This window comes from Lepidochelys kempii, chromosome 24, assembly GCF_965140265.1.
Source record: "Lepidochelys kempii isolate rLepKem1 chromosome 24, rLepKem1.hap2, whole genome shotgun sequence".
Taxonomy (NCBI): Eukaryota; Metazoa; Chordata; order Testudines; family Cheloniidae; genus Lepidochelys; species Lepidochelys kempii.
Window position 1 is genome coordinate 8279043 of NC_133279.1, and position 26065 is coordinate 8305107.

Genomic DNA, 26065 nt, shown 5'->3' on the forward strand with positions numbered 1-26065 from the left:
CCCCGCCCCTCCGCGCCTGCAGGCCCCGCCCCTTGCTGCCGGGCGCTGGCCTCCCGCTGGGCCGGTCCCGCGCTCCCCGCCTCGCGCGCTGGCTGCTCGTGAGCCCGGGGCTCGCGCTGGGGGTGCTGCTGCCGCGCGCGCGGCGCCCCAAGGAGCAGGGAGGATGAAAGCAGGCAGGTCAGGGTCTTGCATGTAAATTAGTGCACCGCGATCGGGGGAGTCTTGCATGAAAATGAATGCAAAGTAGGGCGGGGTCTTGCGTGTTAATTAATGCAAAGTAGGGCAGGGTCTTGCGTGTTAATGAATACAAAAGCAAGACAGGGTCTTGCATGTAAATGAATTCATGGCGGGTCGGGGTCTCGCATATAAATTAATATGCCGCAGGGCGGAGTCGTGCATGTTAATGCAAAGCAATGCAGCGTCTTGCATGTACATTAATGCAAAGCAAGGTGGGGTCTTGCATGTAAATAAACCCACGGCCGATCAGGGTCTTCCTCCGTTGTAAACTAATGTACAACGGGGTGGGAATCTTGCATATGCAAAGAACCGCACCGTGGGGCGGGGGTCTTGTATATAAATTAATGCCCCACAGGTAGGATCTGTAAATTACTGTGGAGCGGGGCGGGCTCTTTTGTTCAAATCAAGTACTATGGAGCCACATATATCAAGTACATTGTAGCCACCTCAATGTATGGGCGGGCCAGCATTATGTTTGCACTCTATACCAGTTTATGGTTCTGGTTATCAATTGTTCGCTCCCATCTATTTGCATTGGCAAATTAAGGTATGGGCTTTTAAGCATTATTTCCCCACCTCCCAAAATTGCATGGGGTATAATATATGGAAATTAATCCAGGTCATTTAATTGTCTAATTACTGAACTCTTCTAAATTTTTATCTAATTATTTGCATTGGAGGATATTACATGGAAAAAATGCATGACTATTATTAAGTTTTCTAAGATAGTTATCCATATGATAACTAATTCGCATGTATACATGACATTGTTTTTAATATTTACAGTTATTTGATGCAAGGGGGATGCTGCATTTATAGTTTACAATTGCTTTCCACTTACTTTAATTGGAATGCAAAAAAAAAAATTCACAATTTGAGATGTTTTCAATTTGTCAAGAAATTATATGAAAATCAATGCAGGATTTTTAATTGTGGTTTCCAGCCAGTTGTACTGGAAGGTATATTACATGCAAATTAATTCATGATTTTTATTATTTTTGAATTAAATATATGGATTTACATGCAATGCATAACTTAATTTCATTGCTATTATTTGCATAATCGAGGATGCATGTATTGTTTCTACATTAATTCTGCAGTCATTTGTATCCAGAACATTACATGTTGGTGGTCCATGAACTTGAAGAATCTTGCATTTGTTTGCATTGGGGCAATACATACATAACATGACTTTGAGTTGTTTTCTAGTCATTTGCTTTGGGGGGATATTTAAGTAGTTTAAGGTGCTGCAGCCCCGAACAAGAAGGAAGGGGGTGAAGATTGTGTCCTGCAGGAGAAGTATGTCAAAGAAGTTTAATGACGTAGCTGGTTAAAGAAGATCTGGAAGTCAGCTATATTTTCTTCTGGGTGGTACATTCTATTGGAGTTGCTGCCTAATTAGCCTATTCACAGAGACTATTCTGGAGTTTTGCTTAAGTGTCTTCAGAGAAGGCTAACCATCATTTCTGATCTCCTGCCATGTATTAACATCATGCTTCTCTAGCACCTTTTCAGCCAAGGATATTGATTAATTAAGCCTCACAGCACTCCCTTGAGGTGGTGTCATTGCCATTTTACAGAAGGGAAACTGAGGTATGCATGTTTCAGAGTAACAGCCGTGTTAGTCTGTATTCGCAAAAAGAAAAGGAGGACTTGTGGCACTTTAGAGACTAACCAATTTATTTGAGCATAAGCTTTTCGATAAAGTGAGCTGTAGCTCACGAAAGCTTATGCTCAAATAAATTGGTTAGTCTGTAAGGTGCCACAAGTACTCCTTTTCTTTTTGAGGTATGCAGGTCGTGACTGATTAAATACCCCATGTAACCCAGCAGGGTTATGGCAGGGTCAAGAACAGAATCGATAATGCCTCTGTTTTAATTTTTAGGGTCACATTCCCCATCCAGCATCAGCAAAAGAACCTAGGTGTTCAGCCTTCTAGGCTCCTGCTCTCACAACCAGACCATGCTCCCCCCAAGAACCCAAGAGAAGTAGAACCCAGGAATCCTGACACCCGCTCCTTTGTTTTAGCCACTGGGCCAGACTTACACTGAGATGCAGCAACAGAACCCAGGAGTGCTGACACATACGCTGTTGCTCTAACCACTCAACCACATTCCCTCTCCCGATTTCTCTACAGTTACTCCCGAGGGCCTAGAGTTCTCCCTAAAGCCAGGTTTGCTGCAAAGGAGAATGAGTTAATTGTTGCACTGAATCTTTCCCGTTCACCCTGCTTTGTTGTGGCGCTTTTCTTTGCAGGTGCTGGATGAGTAACCAGCCAACTCTCTCTCCTCTGTGGTTCAGCAGGCAAGGACTTGGAAAGAGATCTAGCATGCTGAGGGATTGTTTGGGGCGAGGCAAGGAAGTTTCCAGGAGCCGCTGTGAGAAGCAGACTGTCTCTTTCTCAGAGCTGAGCAGAAGAAAGAAGGTGCTTGGGGTTTTATGTTCGTGCCAGCTTACTTCTCAGCGTGTGAGAACAGAACCGGGGAAGAGAGGGCCACAGCTTGTCCACGTGAGAGAGCCTCACAAAGCAACGTGAGGAGCGGGGCGAATGCTCCATGGCCCTGTTTGCTTTTTGATAACAAAGCCTGTGGCCCCCAAGTGCAGAGACGCTAACCCCTCCATGCTGTGTCTTTCTGAGCGTGGGCATGTGAATTCTTCCATCCGTCTAGATAGCTGGCCCCTGTGACCATCATACCTGAGCAGGTCAAAGTCTTCCATGTACTGATCCTCACAAATCCCTTGGGGTGGGGCTATGCTGTTGTCCCCCTTGTACAGCTGTGGATCTGAGACCACAGAAAGACTTCAGGGGACATTATCACGAATTCCGAAGTGCCTTAGAATCTGTCTATGCTGCAAACCCCCACTCCTGCAGCAGCGAGTCTCATAGCCTGGGTCAGCTGGCGCGGGCTCGCAGGGCTAAAAACAGCAGCGCAGATGTACGGGCTCGGAGCCGGGCCTCCAGCCTGAGCGGGATCATCTCCATTGCTCTTTAGACCCGTAGCACAAGCCCTGGGTGCCTGAGTCGGCTGCCGTGGGCTCTGAGATTCTGCTCGGGGGTTGTTTTTGTTTTGCAGTGCAGACGTCCCCTTAGAAGCGTTAAAAGTCCCATTTACAAAAGGGACGGAGCACTTCGGGGCAGATTTTGAAAGGAGCGTAGGCGCCCAGTGTGATTTACAAAAGTGACGTGCCTTTGGGACTCCCACTAGCACCTAGCTGCATCTTAGTCACCTTTCAAAATCTGGTCCTTGGTGACTTGTCCACAGCCCTAAGGGACCTATAGCACAGCAGGGACTTGAACGTAGGTCTGCCCCATCCCAGGCAAGCACCCTAACCACTGGACCATCCTTCCTCTCAGCCTACTGCTGCCTTGTTGTGGTGTTGGCCTGCCAGCCCCAGAGACTGGTACCCTCCATCCCCACAGAGATGGAATAGCCTGGCAAGCCAAGCTTCCCCATTACTGTCCTGCCAGTGGAGCTTAGCGTTGACCCCTGGCAGGGCTCTCCACTAGGGGCATCCGTTGCCTACGGCCTCTCTGCTGAACCTGGCTATTGAGCTGCGGGATCTGGAGCGAGACCTGGTGACCAAACCCAATTCACACCAGCCTCCCGGTAGGAATCAGAGGAGAAGGATTCCCAGGCATCTGTCCAGAGGCAGAATCCCAGTCCTCTGAGCCAGCCAGCTACACAGAAGACCAAGTAATAGGTCCCTCACCATCTCTTCCTGCAAAGAACCATTGACCCTTCAGCCTCAGCATGAGCTCAGTGCCCCGCTCCACGCTGCCTGTGGCTGGGAAAAGTTTAAATCGGATTCCCTCCCTTCCCCCGGAGACACCATCACAGGATAGAGCCTACCTGGCAAAAAATCCCCTCTTTCTCTTCACCCCCGGTGTCAGGGCAAGGCGCCTCTTGGCCCCCCTCTGCTTCAGGGATCAGTGCCAGCTGGGTCTGCAGCCTCCAGAAGGCCATTTCTTCCCTTCTACAAGAAGCATCTGCAGCAAAGCCACCTCCTCGCATCCCAACTCGCAGGGAGCCAGTCTGTCCTCCTCCTCTGCCAAAAGGGCGTGCCGTTTCCCCTTCTCCCCCTCCTCCACTGCGCTAATTGCTGCATTCCACAGGGATGAGCTCAGGGGACCTGATCCTGCAGCTGGGGGAAGAGAGGCGCTGAGCCGGAGCAAATGCCTGTCTTGCCCTGTGTTCACGCCAAGCAAGTTGCCCCTTAGATGGGGGTAGATTCGAGAAGGGAGCCTGGCTCTAACCATGGAGGCAGCAAACCTGAGAGGCTGATCTCTCTTGAGGTTGTAGAATGACCTTCTCCAGAAACTCAGGCCCATCCCAAACCTCCCCACCTTCCGCTCCAAGGCCGAAGCGCGCTTCTTTGATCTGTCTTCTCTAACGTAAATACAGAACAATGTGCGTGTCTTAAAATAAAACAACCTCCCTACAACTCTACCAAACAAGACACTCCACTGTCCACACTTCTCCCCTTGGGGAGAGGATGAGAGACCAAATGACACGTAACCGATGTGACGTCACAGTGCTTCATGCATAATGGACAGGCCCAGTGGAAGTTAGGGGGTTCAATACCTTTGAGAATCTAGGCCTCAGTCCAGTGATAAGCGCAGTGTAAGAAAGAAGAACTGACCCAATTCTTCATCTCCTTCACCCCCCCACATTTGCACTGACTCCACAGAAACACGGGACTCCTTATTTCTCATGTTCACATAGTATCTGCTGCATCCGGGCAGAACTGCCCGTGCCCCCAAGAGAGACCTGGTTCTCAGGAGATGTCTAGCCTAGCTGGGGAGACCCAAGATGTTCCAAGTAGCAGCTACCCATTTCGGTGTGTCTATGTTTGGGGGGAATTGTCCATTAGGAGCTGCAGCTGAGGAATTCTGACTAACACCACAGTGGGTCACAGAAACCAGCCGAGAATTCTTCTGTCATGTTTGCAGATTGCATAAAGAACCACTGGAGACAAAACTATGTGCAGGGCATTTGCTAAAATAGAGGTTGTGAGGCATACTGATTAGAGCAAGGGGACTGAGAGTCAGGGCTCCTGGGGCCTATTCCCAGGGGTGGGGTGTATGGGTTACAGCAGGAGCGTGGGAGTCAGGACTCTCAGGGTTCTACTCCCAGGTCTTGCATTTCCTCATTAAGGGCCAGTTTTTCAAAGGCTCAGCACCCATAATTGGAGCTGGATTTTCAAAAAAGCTGGGAGCTCAGCACCAAGCTGCTCCCTTTGCAGCACCCAAGGTGCGGAGGTCTTTTGAAACTCCAGCTCCCAGTGTGGCTGCTGGCATCTTTGGGAAAAATGGCTCTATGTGGAATATCCCTCCCCATGCCTCAGTTTCCCCATCAGTAAAATGGGGATAATAATTCACAGGTGGGGACCCAGTATGTTTGAGACCCCGCCCACCCCCCGCTGCATGAGGTCACTTTGAAGCAGACTCACCTTTTCCAACAGAAGCCCAGGGCTGGCTCTACGGGGTGCTGGCTCAGTGCTCCTCTGATGGCACGTGCCACTCAGCGTTTCCATAGCTCCCTGTGAACACAAGCATTGCTAGGGAACGAGGTGGAGACGTTCTGCAGGGACCGAGCAGGGTAGGGGCGTGAGAGCAAGAAGCTGAGCCAGGCTGTAAAACATGAACTTTGCCCCGTGTTAGCTGGGTAAACAGCGGCCACAGAGGCCCAGTGGGCCACGCCCATTCTGCCCTACGTCACAGGCCCAACATAGCGTCTGGGGAGCCACCCACCCATCCGAGTGCAACTGCTGGTGGTTTTTTGAGCACGATGGGATGTTCCAAGCCAGTGTAAACACGCACAGCTCCTGGCACAGCCTCTGGGACAAAGGGTCTGACTGGTAAAGCAGTGCCACGTGCACCCACCGGGCGGTGGGCGAGTACGCCAGATAAGTCATTTACCTGCCAGAAGAGGGTTGTGGCAGGGAAAGCAACCAACGGGGGAGGTGGGCCATAAGCTAAGGCACAACTCCCCCACTCCTTCTGGCATCCCCCGTTAAACACTTCCTAGTCGCCAGCACCTCCTGTCAGGGTCCCAGGGCCAGATTCTGATCTCAGCCGCATTGGCGTAAAGCCAGAGGAATTCCACTGATGCAATCTCTCTGGGTGCCACTGTTACCAGAGTGGATGAGCCCCTCAAAAACCTTCAACACCTGTCTGAGACAGGGGCATGTCACACCCATTGTACGCATGGGGAACTGAGGCCCACAGGGATTAAGTGACTTGCCCAAAGTCCATGGCCCGAGTGACCCTCTCCCCTCCTCTGCCCTGGCTCCGTGTCCTGTGCTGAGGTCACCCAAGGAGTCTATGGCAGAAGAGGGCATCCCTGTGTCACAAGTCAGCGCCCCAACCACTTTTTCTTCCTCCCTCCTCTGGATTGAGACCAGTACAAATGCCAAGCCAGTGCAAACTCCTCCTGAACTTGTAAGGGTAGGAGGCCTGGGCTGCTCATTCAGCTGCAGCCGTGATGCCCTCCAATGCCCATTTTGCTAGCAACTGGCCTGTCCCAGGCTCACATCTGTGGTCTCTCTTTTTTGGTATTGTTCTTGGGTCTTCAGCCCAGCCCCCACATTAAGCTTTGATCCTTCCCTTGCCCCTGGGACCCAGACTTTGCTAACACAGATAAGGTCCAAGGTCCAACCAGCAACTCTTAAAAGGAAACCTCCGCTCATGGGTCTTTCCAAGTTCCTGATTTCATATTAACGCAAAACAAACGTACGTACAGTCGTAAATGTCAGGGCATCTACAGGTGGGTGTGTCCTAGAGACAAGCCAAACTCCACCTCTCCCTGCAAAAATAATAATCTCCGCCCTCCCTCCTTTCCCACTCCACAGTTAAAACCAGGCTCACCGACCCCCTTCCTGCTCTGCAGTGAATCAGGCCCTGATGACGGCTTTGCATCACACAGGATCTGCCCCATTACACTAATTGCTACATCGGTTGCAGTCTGGCTCAGGTGATTCAGCTCTGATGTCCATGACCCAGCCATAGACATCTCAGTCCACAGCTCATTAGCCAATAAACACCTACATTATTTAAAGATGGATGAATCCTTCAAAAGTCCTAGAGAACCAAACTGAAATCTCCATGGAGATAGTGAAGGCCTGCTGGTCAGAGCAGGGGCCTAGGAACCATGACTCCCAGCTCAGGGGCAGGTGAACACAGTATCTTGGTACTTATATGGTCACCATAGTACCTGAGAGTCTCATAATCATTACAGTGTGTTTTGTCTTCACAGCCCCCCTGCGTGAGGGATGTGAGGATGGGGCTGTGAGGCACAGACATGTTAAGTGACTGGCCCAAGGTCACAGAGGACACCTGTGGCAGAGCAGGCCTTGAAGCCGGGTCTCCTGCAGCTGGCTAATGGTTCAGGACGCCTGGGTTCTATTCCCACTGCTGCAACAGACTCACTCTCTGAACTTGGGCAAGTCACTTCCCCCAGCTCTGTGGTTCCATTTGTAAAGTGGGGATTATGATGGTGGGTGGGGATTGGTTTGAAGAATGATCGTAAAGTGCGTTGAGATCCTTGGATGACAGGAAAGAGCTAATGCTGTCTGAGCTACTGGAAGCCCGGACTTTGCAAGGTCGCTTTTAAATCTTTCGGCTTCAATCCTCAGGTTGCTTAGTGCTAGAAAGTAGCAGCTGTTTGCAGAAGCAGTGTTATCATCAGAGAAGTAACCTCATGTGATGAAGTGACCTTGGACTGCCTGCCCAGCATTCGGTGGTTCAGAATGAGTGTGTTTCTGAGACACTCCGGGATCCCTGTAGCACTCGAATGGAGCAGCCTTATCCAAAGGTTCCTTTATTTATAACTTTATAGAGGTCTATAAAATCAAGAGCGGTGTGGAGAAAGTGAATAGGGAAGTGTTATTTACCCTTTTCACATAACACACGAACCAGAGGCACCTGATGAAATTAATAGGCAGCAGGTTTAAAACAAACCTAAGGAAGTACTTCACACAAGGCACAGTCCATGGACACCCAGAGCATGGGGTTGCGTCCCTGACCTCCTTGGCTAATAGCCATTGATGGACCTATCCTCTAGGAACTCATCTAATTCTTTTTTGAACCCCATTATACTTTTGGCTTTCACAACATCCCAATAGGTGCCTGTCTGCACTTCCAAGTGCCTAAATCCCTTTAAAAATCCAGCTCTAGACACATAGATATGGAGTAATTCCACTGAAATCACAGGTCCAGATTGTCCTCTCCTACTGACTTGGCCCTGGTCACTCCATTTCATAGAATCATAGAATATCAGGGTTGGAAGGGACCCCTGAAGGTCATCTAGTCCAACCCCCTGCTCGAAGCAGGACCAATTCCCAGTTAAATCATCCCAGCCAGGGCTTTGTCAAGCCTGACCTTAAAAACCTCTAAGGAAGGAGATTCTACCACCTCCCTAGGTAACGCATTCCAGTGTTTCACCACCCTCTTAGTGAAAAAGTTTTTCCGAATATCCAATCTAAACCTCTCCCACTGCAACTTTCACTTCAGCTGAGTTGCTGCAACATAAGCAAGAGCACAATCTGTCCTCCAGAGTTGGCCATGTTCATGGAGTAGGGAATGGAACCCAGGAGTCTGGACTCCCACCGTCTTCTGAACTCACATCTCTATAGTCACACTTGGCAATTTTAACCTCTGGACTTGGATAACATTCGTTTCCTCTTCTCTTTGTGAGCTATTTTCATCTCATTGTTCCCTGCTAGGCAAATCTTTCTCTAGTGGGTGTCACCAAAGGAGTTGTTCTTCCCGATAACTTGGGCCTAACTAAAGTAGGTTACATCCAACACCCTGCACTTGGGGTATAATGGAGAAGGCATTTCTATGTTTATCTCTGAATGATGAAATATGCCCTAGCTAGGCCTGCGTGAGGTCACCTCTCTGTGTGATGAATACACATGTCTGAGGGCAAGGTCTGCAATTATACTGGCCAAAATAGCCCCTACTCAAGTATTTGTTTGTATTTTCCATGCTATGAATCACCCCAATTGTGGTTTATAGTAAATATATCCAGTTGCTATTGTAGCTGTCCTAGGCCTTTCATAATTGAGGGCAGATGCCTCACAGCAGTCATATGGGCTAAACAGAGCATGTGTTTATTAGAACACATGTTCACGGCTAGTTCTTCAGTGGGTGTAAATCCACACTGCGCAACTGAAGTCAATGAAGTGATGCTGATTTATACCTGCAGAGGATCTGGAGCAGGGCTCATTCACACCAGCTGGGGATCTAGCCCCATTGACTCCAATGGAGCTCTGGCCAATTCACACCACCTGGAGTCTGGCTGCATGTGGTTCCAGCTGTAGAAAATTGTTATGGTATTATTTATTGGAAGACAAAGACATTGTCTCATTGTTAGAAACCAGAATTAAGCAACCTGGGCTGCCAGCCATATGGTAACACCAAAATGGGGCAGCAAAGGTGACAGGTCCTGTGGTTAAGGCCGACTGGACTGGAACTCTGGAGAGATGGATTCAATTCCGGACTCTGCCACAGACTCCCTGTATGATCTTAATCAAATTGTTTAATCTCCCTGGGCCTCAATTTCCCCACCTGTAAAAAGGGGATAATAATCTTTTTGGTCTGTTCAGACTGAGCTCTTCGGGGCAGGGACTCTCTCACTGTGTGTCTGTGCAGCACCTGATGCAAAGGGGACCTGATCCCGGCTGGGGTTTCTAGATGCTACAGTGAAATAAATAAATTTCTGTATGCACCTTCTGCGTGAGGATCGCAAAGCACTTCAGAAACATTCATTGACTAAGCCTCAGAGCTCTGATCTGAAGTGACATCCAAAAGTGTCTAGGAACATAAGAACATTACATAAGAATGACTGTGTTGGGTTCGACCAATGGGCCATCTAGCCTAGTTGTCTTTCAGCAGTGGCCAGTGCCAGATGCTTCAGGGTGAATGAACAAAACAAGCCAATTATCAAATGACCCATCCCCTGTTGTCCACTCCCAATTTCTGGCAGTCATAGAATCATAGGGCTAGAAGGGACCACAAGGGTCATCTAGTCTAACCCTCTGCCAAGATGCAGGATTTGTTGGGAATAAACCATCCAAGACAGATGGCCATCCAGCCTCTTGAAAAACCTCCAACAAAAGAGTTTCGACACCTCCCTAGGCAGTCTGTTCCATTGTCCTACTGTGCTTACAGTTAGGAAGCTGTTCCAGAGATTTAATCTAAATCAGAGTATAGTCAGAGGTTATGGGACACCCAGAGGATGGGGTTGCTTTTACCTGACCGTCTTGGTAAATAACCACTGATGAACCTATCCTCCAGGAACTTATCTAATTTTTTTGAACCCAGTTATACTTTTGGGCTTCACAACATCCCCTGGCAAGGAGTTCCACAGGTTGACTGTGCATTGTGTGAAGAAGTACTCCCTTATGTTAGTTTTAAACTGCTGCCTATTAATTTCATTGGGTGACCCCTGGCTCTTGTGTTATGTGAAGGGGTAAATAACACTTCCCTATTCACTTTCCTCTCACCCCTCATGATTTTATGGACCTTTATCATATCCCCCCTTAGTCATCTCTTTTCCAGCATGAGCTATCCTGGGCTTTTTAATCTCTCCTCATACAGAAGCTGTTCCATACCCTTACTGATTTTTGGTGCCCCAATTCAAATATATCTTTCTTTTTTTTTTTTTTTTTGAGATGGGGCAACCAGAACTGCACGCAGTATTAAAGATGTGGGCGTACCATGGAGTTATAGAGAGGCAACATGATATTTTCTGTCTTGTTATTGATCCCTTTCTTAATGATTCCCAACATTCTGTTCACTTTTTGGACTGCTGCTGCACACTGAGCGGATGTTTTCAGAGAACTATCCACAAGGACTCTGAGATCTCTTTCTTCTGTGGTAACAGCTAATTCAGACCCCATCATTGTGTGTGTAGAGTTGGGATGATGTTTTCCAATGGGCCTTACTTCTCACTTATCAACACTGAATTTCATTTGTCATTTTGTTGCCCACTTGCCCCAGTTTTGTGAGATTCCCCTCGTAGCTCTTGGCAATCAGCTTTGGGCTTAACTATTTTGAGTAGTTTTGTATCATCTGCACATTTTGCCACCTCACTTCATTCCCTTTTCCAGATCATTTAGGAGTATGTTGAACAGCACACAGGTCCCCGTAAAGATCCTTAGAAGGCCCACTATTTACCTCTTTCCACTGTGAAAACTGACCATTTACTCCTACCTTTTAACCATTTACTGATCCATGAGACGACAAAGTTTGATTGCTTACTTTGCTTTAAGAGCCTTTGTTGAGGTACTTTGTTAAAGGTTTTCTGAAAGTCCAAGTACACTATATCAACTGGATCCCCCTTGTCCATATGCTTATTGACACCCTCAAAGAATTCGAATAGATTGGTGAGGCATGATTTCCCTTTACAAAAGCCATGTTAACTCTTCCCCACCATATCTTCTCAATATGGCTGATAATTCTGTTCTCTAGTACAGTTTCAACCAGTTTGCCTGGTACTGAACTTACGTTTACCAACCTGTAATTGCCAGGATCACATCTGAAGGCTTTTTTAAAAATTGGTGTCACATTAACTACCCTCCAGTAATCTGGTACAGAGGGTGATTTAAGCAATAGGTTACATACCACAGTCAGGAGTTCTGCAATTTCATATTTGAGTTTTCAAAACTCTTGGATGAATACCATCTGGTCCTGGTGACTTACTACTGTTTAATTTATCAATTTATTCCAACACTTCCTCTATTTACACCTCAATCTGGGACAACAGTTCCTCAGATTTATCACCTAAAAAGACTGGTTCAGATGTGGGAATCTCCCTCATATCCTCTGAAGTGATGACCGATGGAAAGGATTTGTTTACCTTCTCTGCAACAGCCTTGTCTTCCTTGAGTGCTCCCATGGCCCCAATAATTGTTATCAGGCTTCCTGCTTCTGATGTACTATAAAAAAAAATAAATAAAAAAAAATATTACTGTTTAGTTTTTTTGTCTTTAGCTAGTTGCTCTTCAGATTCTTTTTTTGGCCTGCTTAATTATACTTTTACACTTGACGTGCCAGAAATTACAGTCCTGTCTATTTTCCTTAGTAGGCTCTGACTTCCAATTTTCAAAGGATGCCTTTTTGCCTCTGTCTACCTCTTATACTCAGTTCATGGTGGCATTTTTTGGTCCTCTTACTCTTTTATCTATTTATTTATTTCAAGTATATATTTAGTTTGAACCTCTTTTATGGTCTTTTTAAATAGTTTCTATGCGGCTTGCAAGCATTTCACTCTTGTGACTGTTCCTCTTAATTTCCATTTAACTTAGCTTCCTCGTTTTTGTGCAGTTCCCCTTTTTGAAGTTAAATGCTACTGTGGTGGGCTTCTTAGTATTTTCCCCCCTACAAGGATGTTAAATTTAATTACATTGTGGTTGCTATCACCAAGTGGTTCAGCGATACTCACCTTTTGCACCAGAGCCTACATGCCATTTAGGACTAAATCAAGAATTGCCTCTCCTCTTGTGGGTTCCAGAACTAACTGCTCCAAGAAGCAGTCATTTATAGTCTCTAGAAACTTGATCTCTGCATCCCTTCCTGCGATGACATGTACCCAGTCAATATGGGGATAGTTGAAATCCCCCATTATTATTGGGTTGTCTGTTTTTGTAGCCTGTCTAATCTCCGTGAGCATTTCACAGTCACTGGCACCATCCTGGTCAGGAGGTCGGTAGTATATTCCTACTGCTATTCTTTTATTATTCAAGCACAGAATTTCTATCCAAAGAGATTCTGTGGTACAGTTTGATTCATTTAAGATTTTTACTATATTTGACTCTTTCCCCCCCCCCACATCTAATGCTACACCCCACCAGCACGACCCACTCTGTCATTCCTATATATTTTATACCCTGGTATTACCTTGTCCCATTGATTATCATAATTCCACCAAGTTTCTGTGATGCCTGTTATATCAATATCCTCATTTAACACAAGGCACTCAAGTTCACCCAACTTAGTATTTAGACTTCTAGCATTTGTATGCAAACACTTATCAAATTTGTCAATATTTAGTTGTCTAAATTAAATGTGGTTTAGTTGAATTGGGCTCTTTTTTGTTTGACTGTTTCTCTTCAGTTTCTACACGTACGTTGTCGATTTCTATCCTATCCTCTTTACTAGGATATAGAGAATCCCCTTGGATAAATCCTCCCTTAAGGGATGTCTCTGTCTGAGCCACGTCCTCCTCTCACCTGTCAGCTTTCCCCAGCCCTTAGCTTAAAAACTCCTCTGCGACCTTTTTAATTTCACGTGCCAGCCATCTGGTTCCATTGTGGTTTAGGTGGAGCCTTCCTGGATAGGCTCCTTCCCCAAAAGGTCTCCCAGTTCCTAATAAACCTAAATCCCTCCTCTGTACATCATCATCTCATCCACGCATTGACACCCTGCAGTTCTGCCTGTCTAATTGACCCTACATGTGGAACTGGAAGCATTTTAGAGAATGCTACCCTGGAGGTCTTGGACTTTAATCTCTTCCCTAGCAGCCTAAATTTGGCTTGCAGTATGGGTGGCGGGTGAAGCTTCCCTTGGGAGAGGCTAGCTTCCTGTCCTGCCTCTTCTGCCTGGGGTCCCGCCTCTTCCGCCTGAAGCCCCGCCCGCACTCCACCCCAGGCCCCACCCCCTACTCTGCCCCAGGCCCCACCCCTGCTCAGCCTCCCTGCCGCCTCCTTCCTTCTCTCCTCCCCAGCAAGGCCCCCACCGCCCACTGCTCCCCCGTCCCTCCTCTCCTCCACCCCACTCCCCCACGAGGCCCCCACTGCCCGCAGGGACAGAGCGGCGGGGGGGCCTCGTGGGGGAGGGGAAGTGGAGGAAAGGAGGGATGCAGGGAGCAGCGTGGACCTCCGGAGGGGGATGGTGGAGACTGGAGTGGGGGAGATGCGGGACTCAGCCAGGCAGTGGCCGGGCAGTGAGGGCCTTGGGGAAGAGGCAGAGCAGGGACGGGAAAAGGCAGGGCCACCACGGCGGGCCCAGGCATCTGGCTACAGATCTGCGGCGGCTGCAGCAGGGGAGGCTTATACCTGCCGCCTATAGCTTCCAGGACCTCTCTTCCACCTTTCCCAATGTCACTGGTACTTCCCTGGCACCAGCTCCTCCCCACCACGACACGTAGGTCTGTTTAGATGTCTCAAACCCAGCTGAATAGTCAAATCCCCCATTACTATTACCTGTCTCTTCCTAATCACTGGGGTTCCCTCCCCTGGAGGGTTATCCTCAGGGCGAGAGGATACCATGACATCATCATGGCAGCCTGTGGCCGAGCCAGGAATAGAACCCAGGAGTCCTGACACTTGTATGCTCTGATCATTAGACCCTGGGCGACTGCCGATGGCATTTATTCACATGCAGATAACCATGGCCTCAGCACAGGGCGGTTCCTGCCACCATTAATAGTCCGAAGATCAGGTTACATTTATCTGCGCTGTTTGTGCCAAAGTGCAGCCCTTCAAAGGGCTCCCAACGCCCCACCTAGCCAAACACAAACAATCAAAGAAGAGGGGCTGAAAGAGTATTGAGGGTGGAGAGAAATCACACCCCTCCCGGAGCTTCCAACTGACCAGGGCTATGACAGGCTAAGAGAATATCACAGCTAACACCGCCCCTTTCATCTGAGCATCTCAAAGCAGGTCACACACAACATCACAGCCCCCTAGGGAAACGGTAAGCAAATATTATTGCCTATTTATCCTGGGTGGGAAACAGCATCACATTGTTGACTCATGTTCAATTTGTGATTCACTGTAACTCCCAGAGTCTTTTCAGCAGTATGACTGCCTGGCCAGTGATGCCCCGTTTTGCAGTGGTGCCTTTGATTTTTTTCTTCCGAAGTAAAGTGCATGGCACTTTTCTCCGTTGAATTTCATCTTGCTGATTTCAGACCAGCTCCACCAGTGCCAGTCCCAAGCCCGGATCAGAAAGGAGGAGGGTTGGTCGATGGGGCAGCTTCCTGTCTCCGTAAAAAAAAAAATAATAATAATAATAATAATAAGTTCTAGCACCAGAAACTACTCACATAAACCAAAAATCACGGCCTGAGGAGATGGAAAGCGTTCACATGCGCATATGACAGTGGATGATCAAATCCATCGGGAAGTCATCCATTCGATGGTCCAAATTCTCACGGCCAAAAAGAGTACATCCATAGCGACCTGGAATGTATGAACTACGAATGAAGAAGTCAGAAAACTTACTGGACAAGGTACCCTCTCACAAATAATCTACAAAAGGAGACATCAACGGCTGGGACATGTGCTGAGAATGGAAAAAGAACGCTTACCAAATATCGCCTTTGAATGGAAGCCAGAAAACGCAAGAAAAAAAAAAAGAGAGGAAGAGCATGAATAACATGGAAATGAACAGTTCTGAACGATATCAAGCACCTCAACATGAAATGGGAAGATTTGGAGTGAAGGGCAGTTGACAGGCAAGGAGGGCAACTGTGGGTAGCCCAATGTGCAGCAAAGCAGGGGGGGGCTAAGGTCTAAGGATTTCAGACCAGTTCTCTAATTTGTCAAGGTCATTTTGAATTCTAAGCCTGGCCTCTACAGTGCTTGCAACCCCTCCAAGCCTGGTGTCATTCACAAATGTTGTGAGCATCGTCTTCTCTCCATTATCCATGTCATTAATGACACTATTGAGAGTACCAGACCCAGGACTGACCCCTGCAGGGCCTCACTAGCTCCACTCTCCCAATTTGACAGTGGGCCATTGCTAACTACTCTCTGAGCACCGTCTGTCAACCAGTTGCGCGCCCGTCTTGTCGTAATTTCACCTAGAGCACGTCCCTGGCTTGAATATCCCATGGGACGGTGTCAAAAGCCTGACTAAAATCAAGATATATCACGTCTATTGCTTCTCCACATCCACTAAGCCAGTAACCCTGTTGGCTGGGCACGATTTGTTCTTGACCAATCCATGCTGGCTTGGAAACCTGTTCCCCTGTGGGTGCTTACAAATAGATTATTTAATAACTTGTTCCAATAGCTTTCCAGCTATCAAAGTTAACCTGCCTGGTCTATAATTACCTGCATCATCTTTGTTCCCATTTTTAGAACCCAGGAATCCTGAGTCTTAGCCCATTGCGCTAATCTAGCATTGCGCAGCTAGCCAGAGATGTCAAGAGTAACAAGAAGGGTTTCTTCAGGTATGTTGGCAACAAGAAGAAAGCCAAGGAATGTGTGGGCCCCTTACTGAATGAGGGAGGCAACCTAGTGACAGAGGATGTGGAAAAAGCTAATGTACTCAATGCTTTTTTTGCCTCTGTCTTCACGAACAAGGTCAGCTCCCAGACTGCTGCGCTGGGCATCACAAAATGCGGAAGAGATGGCCAGCCCTCGGTGGAGATAGAGGTGGTTAGGGACTATTTAGAAAAGCTGGACGTGCACAAGTCCATGAGGCCGGACGAGTTGCATCCGAGAGTGCTGAAGGAATTGGCGGCTGTGATTGCAGAGCCACTGGCCATTATCTTTGAAAACTCATGGCGAACGGGGGAAGTCCCAGATGACTGGAAAAAGGCTAATGTAGTGCCAATCTTTAAAAAAGGGAAGAAGGAGGATCCTGGGAACTACAGGCCGGTCAGCCTCACCTCAGTCCCTGGAAAAATCATGGAGCAGGTCCTCAAAGAATCAATCCTGAAGCACTTGCATAAGAGGAAAGTGATCAGGAACAGCCAGCATGGATTCACCAAGGGAAGGTCATGCCTGACTAATCTAATCGCCTTCTATGATGAGATTACTGGTTCTGTGGATGAAGGGAAAGCAGTGGATGTATTGTTTCTTGACTTTAGCAAAGCTTTTGACACGGTCTCCCACAGTATTCTTGTCAGCAAGTTAAGGAAGTATGGGCTGGATGAATGCACTATAAGGTGGGTAGAAAGCTGGCTAGATTGTCGGGCTCAACGGGTAGTGATCAATGGCTCCATGTCTAGTTGGCAGCCAGTATCAAGCGGAGTGCCCCAGGGGTCGGTCCTGGGGCCGGTTTTGTTCAATATCTTCATAAATGATCTGGAGGATGGTGTAGATTGCACTCTCAGCAAATTTGCGGATGATACTAAACTGGGAGGAGTGGTAGATACGCTGGAGAGGAGGGATAGAATACAGAAGGACCTAGACAAATTGGAGGATTGGGCCAAAAGAAATCTGATGAGGTTCAATAAGGATAAGTGCAGGGTCCTGCACTTAGGACGGAAGAATCCAATGCACCGCTACAGACTAGGGGCCGAATGGCTAGGCAGCAGTTCTGCGGAAAAGGACCTAGCGGTGACAGTGGACGAGAAGCTGGATATGAGTCAGCAGTGTGCCCTTGTTGCCAAGAAGGCCAATGGCATTTTGGGATGTATAAGTAGGGGCATAGCGAGCAGATCGAGGGACGTGATCGTTCCCCTCTATTCGACATTGGTGAGGCCTCATCTGGAGTACTGTGTCCAGTTTTGGGCCCCACACTACAAGAAGGATGTGGATAAATTGGAGAGAGTCCAGCGAAGGGCAACAAAAATGATTAGGGGTCTAGAACACATGACTTATGAGGAGAGGCTGAGGGAGCTGGGATTGTTTAGCCTGCAGAAGAGAAGAATGAGGGGGGATTTGATAGCTGCTTTCAACTACCTGAAAGGGGGTTCCAAAGAGGATGGCTCTAGACTGTTCTCAATGGTAGCAGATGACAGAACGAGGAGTAATGGTCTCAAGTTGCAGTGGGGGAGGTTTAGATTGGATATTAGGAAAAACTTTTTCACTATGAGGGTGGTGAAACACTGGAATGCGTTACCTAGGGAGGTGGTAGAATCTCCTTCCTTAGAGGTTTTTAAGGTCAGGCTTGACAAAGCCCTGGCTGGGATGATTTAACTGGGAATTGGTCCTGCTTCGAGCAGGGGGTTGGACTAGATGACCTTCTGGGGTCCCTTCCAACCCTGATATTCTATGATTCTATGATCTACCAGCCTACACTCCACTGTCAGAGCCCCTTCCCGTGCCTCAGTTTCCCTGTCCATCTGGTGTCAATGATACCACCTTCACCTCCATAAAGCTCTGTGTATTATTAGTAATAAAGCCATCAGGCCAATAGTTAGCAGGACTCTGAGGGAACTGTATGCTAACTGAAGGGAAAAATTCAGCTGACTGGCCCTGGCTTTTGCTCAGTGGTGGACTACATTGGGCTAAGCCCAGCACATACATTTGGGCAAGTGCGGTAGCCTGGCCAAAGCGGCCTCAAACCAGTTCTGCTGGCCAGTCACCGCCTTCCAGCCCCGGCTGCTGTTAATAACTCAGGTGCAAGCTGGCAGGATGCAGCGCCAGGTTTTTAGTGTTTCCTAGCAGCCTGGAATGTGGTGACGACAGCCTCCAGGAGACAGTGGTGTTACAGGGTGGGTTAATTTCCCTGAACCATTGCTCCTCCCAGGTGAGAGGAACCTGAGACATATCCTAAAAAGGAAGCACCATCTGGCTGTCAAGCACCATCTGGCTGTCACACGAGAGGCCCCAGCCCCTTTGGCACCAGTGGTTGGCTTCCTAAGCTGGTTTCTTGATGAGGGCAGGACAGGCGGAGGAGAAAGGGAAAGTGTCGTGTCTCCGAATTGGGTAGTATCCCTTTAAACTGTTTGTGAGCCCTTTAATGGCGCTCACTGGGTTCTAGGCTTCCAAAGCCACCAGAATCTGCCAGAGCAGCAGCATGGCTGGGCCTTGTGTGTTACACACACGGGTGTTTGGACTCCACCCTGTCAGGCTTTCATATTACACATGCTGTGTAAAGAGCAAAAGACACAACAGAAATCCCAGGGCATTAGCAGCATCTCAGCCCCAAGACAAGGATGGGACGCCCCCAGTACCAAGTGGCCGCTATTCTGTTGTCACTTACGCCAGTGTAAATCAGAAGAGACCTCACCAAAGCCAGGTGCACTCGCCAAAGGGCAGCTGTACACCAGCATTGTGGGCGAGTGGTGAGAGCACTAGATTGGGATTTGGGAGATGTGGATTCTATTCCTGGCTCTGCTAGTGACCTTGGGACAGTCTTTACTTTCTGCCTCAGTTTTCCCCCCCCCCATCTGTAAAATGAGCATAATGATACTGCCCTCCTTAGTAAAGTGCTTAGGGATCTGGGGATGATGAGAGCCAGTTAATGCTGCGCTAGGAGTTCTCCACTGGGAGTTCTCCTTCCTGGCTGTGGTTTTCCACGTGCAGTGAATTTGATAGGTCTCAGCCTAGCTCTTAACAGAGAGATGTCCCCATTCTAAGGAGCCCATTCTAATAGCCATTCTAATAGCCCACTCTAAGGGCTATTGTAATACACATCATCAAACACATTTAGTACCGTAGTGCCTGAGGGCCACCCAGCAATGAGGCCCCATTGTGTTGGGCAGTGGTACAGTGCAGTAGACAGTCCCTGCCCAGCTACTAATAATACCGGCTGCATTCCCCATTTAGCCCTAGAGAAGGGGTCTGGAGGACACGGCTGCATGGAGGGAGATGCTGGCTATGCTGTGACATTCTGTGGCCCACCTGGGCCCCCAGCCCCTTTCGCTAGCATGGCAAAATACCGAGGGGGTCTGAAAGCCACGGGCTGCTTAGGACAGAATAACTCCACCATCTGGGCCCAGGACCGGCAGATGCGTTGCCACCTTGAGATGACGTGGGTAAGTTCCCAGGACCCAGCTGGTGTAAATGGTGCTGCTCCATTGCCCAGTGGGGCCTACAGCACCCGACAGCAGCTGACACCCCAATGGGATTGCCTCCTGCAGGCCTGGGCAGGAGAAGCACCAGATGGGAGGAATTCTGCTCCCCTTTGATCCAACACCCAGGTGGAGGGGTGAGCTCAGCTGCAGAACACGGGATGCCCCCCAGGAGACGGGCAGGCTCTTCGGCTCCAGGGACTCTGGAAGGAGAGCAAAGTGGGAAGTGGAAGGATGTTGGGCAGAGATCCCCCACCTGTTCCCCCACTGAGCACCCAACGCCCCTCGCTGCCCTGCTGCCGCTGCAGACAGGAGAGAACTGGGGGAAGCAGCCCCCAGCATGGGGCAGAGGGAGAGAGAGCAGGAGCACTTCAGCTGAGAAATGGGGGTGTCTCCAGCAGAGCAGAGCCCTGCTCCCTCTGCAGCCAGCCTGGGCTTTGGCCCCGAGCGCTGGGGTCCACGGGGCCAGATTTGGAGCAGGAGGCATGAGGCTGGCAGCTGATACCCTGCAGCATCCTTCATCAGCACTTGCCTGTCCCTGCAACTGCATTGCACTAGCCTGACATCACCATCGCCAGACACCAGGGAGCGGGCAGGCCCCAGCTACCATCTGAGCCAGGGAGGCACTGCCCCACGGATTGCACATGGACTGCAGCTGGGCTGCCAGCACCAGGCGTGGTGTGGCTGCATGCATGGGAACGGATTCTCTGCCGGTGCATTTGGGGTGCTCCCGGCGCCATGTGGCCCAGATGCACCTTGTAGACATGGCACCACCCTTCGTTTGATTTGGTGATGACAGAGGAACAATTACAACACTTAGCTCAGGAGCAAAACAAGGGCCTAGCCCAGCTTCCCCACTCCCTGCAAGCCAGGGAACCGGTTCTGCCCTCATTACTCCATCCGGACCTGATGGGAGGGGCCTCGTGCTTCTCACAGCAGAGACTCTGGTGCCAAAGTGTTGCAGCAAACCCAAAACGAGCTAGGAGCCGAACTCACAGGGCGGCAGGCCACAGGGATTCAACTGGGGAAGGCCGGCAGGGACTGGAACTGGTTCCCCCATGCAGGAGCCTGGCCTAGCCCGGGCACGTATTTGTATAAGGCTCCTCTAGCAAAATACGGCTCATCTCAGGGTGGAGAACGTTTGTGTTTTGAGCAATTCAAGATTCCTCACGGGCTGAGTCCAATAAGTAAACCCACGCCCTTCTCCAGCACGGGATCCCCAATGGCCCGGCCGACATTAAATCCTCACAAGCCTCCTTGGGAGGTATCCCCATTTTGCAGATTGGTAAACTGAGGCACAGAACAGGGAAAGTGACTTGCTACTGCAAACACGTAATATCACAGCTGGGGTTTGAACCCAGGAGTCCTGGCACCCATTCCCTGCTCCAACCACCAGCTCCCTCTCCCCTCTCAGGGTGGGGAAGAGAACCCAGGAATCCAGACACCTAGCCCCCTGGTTTTATCTCTTGATCTCACTTTGCTCCCAGAGGTAAGAACAGAACCCAAGAGTCCCGGGCCCAAGTGCCTTGTTCTAACCTCTTCCACAGCTAGGAAGAGAACCCAAGAGTCCTGACTCCCGGTCCCCAGTTCTAACCACTAGACCTCACTCCACTCCCAGAACAGAGACTAGAACCCAGAGTCCTGACCCCCAGCCCCTCCTCTCAAACCTGTTTTATTTTATTGTGACTATTTTACATTTCTCCTATCTGCCTGAGTCAACACTGCCGAGAGCACTAAGCATACGATTGAGACCCAGTCCCCTGGCTCTGGCACTTACCTACTGGATGACCTTGGGTGAGTCCACATGCCCAGCCGTAACAAGGGAATCTTGATATAACCTCAGGGTTGTATTCTGCTGCCCATCATTGTAGAATCTAGGCACCTTCCACATAAACTCAAAACTAAAGTCCTTGGAGGAGTTCTCAGGATCTCAGGCTCTTCTCTCTTTTTTGGGTGAAAACTCTGTTTGGGAGTTAAGCTGCTCAAAACACAGAATTCCTGTCCCGGGGGAAATTCCACCTGTTTGACTTTTTGTTTCATCCTGAATCAGGGATGTGGCAGCACCTGTTCCCTGCACTGCCTGGTGGCAGAGACCAGCATGGCTCCATCTCTGTTGTCCTCTTGGGGCATGTCTGCACAGCAAATTACTGCGGGGCAAGCCAGGGAGGGGAATCCACAGTGCAGCAGCTTGTCCCATGTGGACGCTGCTACAGAGCATTGACAGGCCCAGCGTGCAGCTTGTTGGGCAGCAACTTGCCTCGTAACCTGGCCTCAACTCCAAAGAGCATCAAACCAAAGGGAATTGCAGGCTGCAGCCCACTCCCTCGCAGAGCAGTGGCCCTCCAGACGTTCTCCATGGAGGCCTGGCTCCTCCCTGAGCCACTGACCATCAGCTCTTATTCCCTGGAGATCTTCCCACAGGTCCATCTTCCCAGGCTACCTCCAGCCTGCTTCTTCCCCATTTCCCTTTTCCTTCTGGACCAGTCACAAGAGGTAACCTGCCTTCTTCATCAACTGAGCTCTCTCAACACCCAACTCTTCCCCAGCTGGGTCTGATAGCTGAACCAAGTCCCCTGATTGCCAGCCACACCAGATCAGCTGACTTGGGGCAGCTGATCCATCACAGAGTAGAAATATATCAGAGTAGAAATGATAAAGTTGAAACCAAATGTCTCTGTAAAGGTGAAACGAAACATTTCTGCTCCATGGAAGAAAACATTTCAGTAATTCCCCATAGAAAATTTCAATTAAATCAATGGAAAATTTTGCTGAAATCAAAGATTTTGTACAAAATATTTCAATTTTGTCAAGTCAGCATTTTCCAATGGAAAAACATTCTGCTAGAACAAATATCAACCGGCTCTGCTTGCAGGGAGAGATTTTGTTTTGGATTTTTCAGATGGTATTGAGTTCCTTGGTTGTTTTGGCAGGCTGGTTGCGTTCAGGGGTAGGGAGGACGAGTCTGTGTTGGGGTTTAGCGCAGTGGTTCTCAACCTATTTACCTTTGTGGGCCGCGTATGGGGCTTGCTAGGTGTTATATGGGCCTCACCCACATAATGTATCTAGTACCTGTGTAGTAGGCCCTGAGGAGGTCATATGGGCTGCAGCTGTGTGCTGATTGGGCCGTAAGTGGCCCACGGGCTGAGAACCACAGGAAAGGGATACATAGGGGTGTCAGTGTCACGAATGTCGGTCTTACAGTGGAAAGACCTTTTCGAAGAGGAAGGTTGTGTAGCATTTCATAAAACTGGTCCGACTTCAGAGCTGTCTGATCTCCTCTGGGAGCTGGTTCCACCTGTGGAGCCCCTCGACAGAGCCTTATCCCCAGCTCTCACATGCTGTCCTGAGCTCCATGATCTGCGGTGTCCCAGAGCAGCGCAGTGGTCGCGGCAGCTCATAGATTGACATTCAGTCTCTGACGTAGGACCACAGCCTTAAGTCAGCATGGGAAGCTGGATGGGAGCCAATGGTACGGCTGGAGCATGGAGATTCACAGCCCCCCTTCCTCAAGCGCTGTGAAATGGACGGATGAAGGGTCTGAGGGGGTCTGAGGAGTTCCCCCTTTGCCTGCTAGTCAGCGCTGCCCAGCACATCTCCTGCCCATAGCCTGGCGAGCAGCATTCCCGTCAGCCACCAGCCCTGCCTATGGGCCCTGCAGAAGGGGAGGTATAATTCTGGCAACTCCACAGGGGCAGAGATGTCTCCCAGGATGGGCATTATTAATGCTCCCACCCCAGCTGCAATGAAGGCATCTCTGTGCATAAACAGAATCCTTTTCCCAGCATCCCTTCCCAGCTCTCCATTACTAGGCAAGTAACAACAATTAGTCCAAAGACCCAGCACCAGGACCCCTTTGTAAACAAGAGGCAGATGGGATGGAGGAGGAACAACTGGGGAACAACGTCCTTATTAACTGACTTCACAGGAGGCTGAATTCTCACTGGACTTGCTGCATGACCCTGGGGAGAGTCACAGTCCCACTCGGTGCCTCAGTTTCCCCAGCTCTAAAATGCCATAATGGACAGGAGGTTTTGGATCCGAAGCCCAGCTGCAGCTCCCATCCCAGCCCCAGGTGGGGGTTCTCTGGGGTCACTCTACCAATTCAACAAGGCTTTAGCAGCTGGAGAAGCCAGACACGTACTGCCCTGGGTTGTCTGTCAGAGGTGGGTGTGATCCATCCCCTGGATTGGGGGTGTGATCCCAGGAGCTATTTCTGACCTGGAGAGGGGAGAAGTGGGGACAGCATAGTGCCACTCTCTCTATTCACAGGATCAAGCAAGGTTTTTCCTTCATGGCTCCCACTGGTTTGAGGAAAAAGAAAAGGAGGACTTGTGGCACCTTAGAGAACTAATTTCAGAGTAACAGCCGTGTTAGTCTGTATTCGCAAAAAGCAAAGGAGGACTTGTGGCTCCTTAGAGACTAACCAATTTATTTGAGCATGAGCTTTCGTGAGCTACAGAGGAGCGCGGGAGAGATTCCCTTGAAGTGAGCTGTAGCTCACGAAAGCTCATACTCAAATAAATTGGTTAGTCTCTAAGGAGCCACAAGTCCTCCTTTGCTTTTTGCGAATACAGACTAACACGGCTGTTACTCTGAAATTAGTTCTCTAAGGTGCCACAAGTCCTCCTTTTCTTCTTAGAGACTAACCAATTTATCTGAGCATAAGCTTTCGTGAGCTACAGCTCACTTCAAGGGAATCTCTCCCGCGCTCCTCTGGATTTGGGGCACTGGTGCAGGAAGCAGCTCTGTCTCGCATGCTGCTGTGTCACGCCGGGTGCACGTTCACGCCTCTCCGATTCACACCCTCAGACACACACCACCCTGGCTGCGTGAGGCCTTCTCTGCCAGCAGGGAGGCCGCTGGGGAAGGGAGGAGAGGAGGAAAGGCTGCAGCCTGGGGGAAGGGATCTCTGATCCCTCCCACTCAGCCTGGCCTCCGGCGCCCCCCAGAGCTTCTCCCTGCACCCCAAATACCCATTACCCATACAGGGAGCGGGAGCCTGATGAATGAAAATGCCCCTATACCCTGCAATTAACCTCCCTTGCTGATTAACCAGAGTGATAGGGTAGCTAGGGAAACCACATCCAAACACAGCAGGAAACTTTCCATAAAAGACAGAGGAGCCAGCCACTAGCAGGGACTGCTGCTCTCAGCCGCTCCCACTCGCCTCTCCCACCACAGGGGCCCTCGCTGCATCAGGCCCTGAGAAGGCAAACAAGGTCCCTCGTTCCCCTGCCCGCCATCCATTTCTGGCTCTTAGGTGGTTCACAGCCTCTTGCACACAAGCCCGTCAGTGGCAGGAAGAAGCGATGGGTTGCAAGGAAAGACAAATTCCTCTGTGCCACCCCAGCAGCGCTGCTCTGCCCTGCCACCCACATCCTCTTCCACCCCCAGGCACTGCATCATGGACAAGAGAGACATGCTGTGACAAAAGTGGGGTTTTCCTCCTCATTACGTAATATGTGAGCCTATGTGAGTTACTGGTTTGCATGAATACTGTGTGTGCCTCAGTTTCCCTGTGTATCACTCCAGTGCCTAAGTGGTGGGAATATGGGTGTGTGACTTCTGCTCAGACCCTCAGGGGCTGCCTGCCCATAAGCGATGGCCAATGCCTTTTGTAACCTGAGAACTCGGAGGGGTGTGTGACCAGGTGACACTTTGCCCAGGAAGCAGGACTAAGATGGGAGAAGGAGCAATGGGCATGTCAGAGGCCAGGCAGCAGGGTCCAGTTCAGTCTGCTGTGCGGGACTCAAGGAGGGGGGAGTCCAGGGTGTCTGGCCTGGGGTTCCCCCAAGAGGGAGTTGGTTGAAAGTCACTGATTTCTGTGCTAACAAGTTCTGTTCCACGCTGTGTTCCTGTCAACTAAATAAACCTTCTCTTTTACACACTGGCTGAGAGACACTGCTGTCTGCGGAGTTGGGGTGCAGGGGCCTCTGGCTTCCCCAGGAGCCCCTCCCAGGAGGACTCACTGCAGGAAGTGAGTGTGGAAGGGGATGCTGAATGCTCCAACGTCAGACCCAGGAAGGCCAAAGCTGTGTAAACGTCTTGCCCTGGCAAGAGTGTCAGAGAGAGGAGGCTCCCCCAGAGCCCTGACTGGCTTCATACAGAGCAGTTCCAAAGCATCGGCC

At 49.7% G+C, this 26065-nt stretch overlaps 1 long non-coding RNA gene across 1 annotated transcript in view; it reads left to right on the plus strand.

The window, feature by feature from the left end:
• The first annotated feature begins 69 nt into the window (after nucleotides 1-69).
• LOC140902405 (uncharacterized) overlaps nucleotides 70-26065 on the plus strand; it is a 50959-nt gene continuing 24963 nt past the window's right edge. The window contains exon 1 of the long non-coding RNA XR_012156061.1: nucleotides 70-177. This is a non-coding gene — a long non-coding RNA (uncharacterized lncRNA). The remainder of the gene's footprint in view (nucleotides 178-26065) is intronic.